The sequence below is a fragment of the Suricata suricatta genome, chromosome 8 (genome assembly GCF_006229205.1).
Source record: "Suricata suricatta isolate VVHF042 chromosome 8, meerkat_22Aug2017_6uvM2_HiC, whole genome shotgun sequence".
NCBI lineage: Eukaryota > Metazoa > Chordata > Mammalia > Carnivora > Herpestidae > Suricata > Suricata suricatta.
The window spans coordinates 41,351,676-41,354,241 of record NC_043707.1 but is presented as its reverse complement, the minus strand read 5'-3'; the positions used below and the strand labels follow the sequence as shown (position 1 = coordinate 41,354,241).

The 2,566-nt window shown below is 45.6% G+C and overlaps 2 long non-coding RNA genes and 1 other non-coding gene across 3 annotated transcripts; 1 reads left to right on the top strand and 2 right to left on the bottom strand.

Moving 5' to 3' along the window:
- Positions 1 to 413: 413 nt before the first annotated feature.
- TRNAN-GUU lies at positions 414 to 487 on the bottom strand. The gene has a single exon. It is a non-coding gene; the product is annotated as a tRNA-Asn (tRNA).
- A 98-nt stretch (positions 488 to 585) lies between these two features.
- LOC115298635 lies at positions 586 to 2,177 on the bottom strand. Its single transcript, XR_003911809.1, has 2 exons — positions 2,009 to 2,177; positions 586 to 1,035 (listed from the first exon to the last, which is right to left on the bottom strand). It is a non-coding gene; the product is annotated as an uncharacterized LOC115298635 (long non-coding RNA).
- On the top strand, positions 910 to 1,674 carry LOC115298636. Its single transcript, XR_003911810.1, has 2 exons — positions 910 to 1,200; positions 1,519 to 1,674. It is a non-coding gene; the product is annotated as an uncharacterized LOC115298636 (long non-coding RNA).
- Positions 2,178 to 2,566: the final 389 nt, after the last annotated feature.

Sequence of the window (2,566 nt, the reverse complement as noted above, 5' to 3'; positions counted from 1 at the left end):
CCCCCTCAGCTTTGCTGTGAACCTAAAACTGCTCTAAAAAAATGACATCTTAGTATTTATTTAAAAAGGTCAGCTCCCCTAGAACAATTTTCCCAAAGCAAGCAATTTTGAACGATGAAGGCAAACATGTTTAGAAATTAACAACAGCATCAAAACTGGAGTCACAGAAAGTATAACTTGCTCATCCAGTCTCTCGGGGAGGAATAAATGGTTTCACCGCCCTAGAACTTGGGTTCTTCTGAGAAGTTCCCACCGTAGAGGCAAGAAGCTGATGAGCCAGCAGATACTGTCAGAGGAGGAGGTTGGGGAGGTGGATAAGGACCCAGAATCCAGTGATGTGTGTGTTACCTGAGGAAATGTGCGGGTGACAAATAGCAGGAAACAGGTGGAACTGAGTTAAAACCGAAGCAGTCCGTCCCTGGGTGGGCTCGAACCACCAACCTCTCGGTTAACAGCCGAACGCGCTAACCGATTGCGCCACAGAGACTCCTGAGTTTTCTTGTGAGCTTGCCCTTCCACGCAGGATTCCCCATTTCCAAGTACTACAGGAAATCTGCAAATTTCAAAGCTTCACTTAATGGATTATAGAGAGAAATGCTGTTATTTATTCCGCTTGAAACTGGTGTGTTGGATGATCTGGAAAGTAAAAGGGCAGCAGAACAGCTTTGCCTCTCTTATCTGTCTCATTGCCAGTGCCTCCAGAGAGACCATGGTGTGAGATCCCCTGCACCTGAGCTAGGAGGGGGTCCTTAGGAAGCTGAAGGCCTCGTGGGCCACCGTGATGGCTATTTCCATTGCTCTGCCTTCACCCTATGAGAGTTTACCCACCCTTCCGAGAGGCCTCTGGGTAGAGGGGTTGCTTTGGTTCCTGTGTCTAGCACGGGAGCTCTGGGGGCATGGGCCAGGGTGCAGGTCCGTCTTGTGGCCCCTCCCTGCGAACAGAGTCAGACACACACCAGAGTCTGACACCAGGAAGCTTTTTTTAAGACTTGTTGAATACATTGTTGTCTTTAGCTTTTAGCTGCACCAAGAAACCTGAGGATGGAAATGAAAAGTTTTTCAAAGCAGAGTTCTTTGTGAAAAGCTTTTATTCAGATTGACTATGCGGTCTCCCAGGCAGCAGCAACAGGAAAGGCCTACAGTGGACCCTCTGCCAAGGGGGTCCCATGCCCAGTTTAGTGGAGCTGTGTACTCATTGTGGTAGGTGGGGCGGATCCCTGAGGGCGGGCAAATTAGGGGAGGGGGAGAGGCAGGAAGGGGGTGATTGGAAAAGGGGCAGTGAGACCTCCTAGGAGGTCTTGTGTTGGGACAGAAGCTGGATCCAGAGAGGTAGGAATTGTTTTCATTATAGAACACAATAGGGAAGGAAGGTGTGAGCTGGTGTGGGAGAGAACGCAGGAGGGAGGAGGGGGAGAGAAACAGGGAGGGAGGAAGAGATGGGGAGGGGATGCAAGAATTGATACTTCCATCCCTCCTTCACTTGCCCTCTTCTTCTCCCTTTTCTTCCCATCCCAACAGCAGGGGAATCCTGATGCAGGGAAATTTGAGAAGACCCAACTAACGTATGCTCAAGAGGACAAGCTTTAGTTAGTAAAGATGGTTTGCTGGTGTGTGTGTGTGTGTGTGTGTGTGTGTGTGTGTGTGTGACATAAATAAAAGGGATTAAGAACTCTCCTATCCTGATGAGCACTGAGTAATGTAGAGACATGTTGAATCATTATATTGTACACCTGAAGTTAATATAAGACTAATTAATATATATACATCAATTTTTTAAAAAGGCGCCTGGGTGGCTCAGTCAGTTAAGCATCTGACTTTGGCTCAGGTCATGATCTTGCAGTTTGTGAGTTTGAGCCCAGCATCAGGACTCTGTGCTGACAGCACAGAGCCTGAAGCCCGCTTCAGATTCTGTGTCTGTCTCTCTCTGCCCTTCCGTTGCACATGCTCTCTCTGTCTCTCTCAAAAGTAAACAAACATTAAAAAAAAAAAAAGAAATGATAGTTCTAACCTTTTGTGGCTTTGGATAAGCACACTTCAAGCATTTCATTTCTTCTGTAAAATGGGACTAATTAACAGCATTTTACTTCATTCTGTTGTCAGATGTGTTTTGACTTATTACTGGATCAGTCGTGTTAAAAGCAGCAAAATCATCAATATTACCGTCATTATCCTCCTAATCTTTTGAGAACTACGATCCTTATTTATTTCACAAACATGTTTTGCTCCTTCTAGAAATTCCTGTGAATGGGATTGCAGAGAAATGTATGCTTATTTCTACTTGTTTTTCTTTTCATAATGTCTTTGAATTTTATCCGTGTTACTGAGTAGATTGGCTTTTCATTCGTTTTTATTGCTGAGGATTCCATTGCATAAATATTTCACAATTTCTTTACCATTCTCCTGATAATGGATATTTGGGTTGTTTCCAATTTGAAACAAATTGGACTCAGGTCTTGGTCCCAGGTGTTGTGGGATCAGGCTCTGCGCTGAGGGTGGAGTCTGCTTGGAATTCTCTCTCCCTCTTTCTCTGCCCTTCCCCTGCTCATGCGAGCGTTCTCTCTCTCTC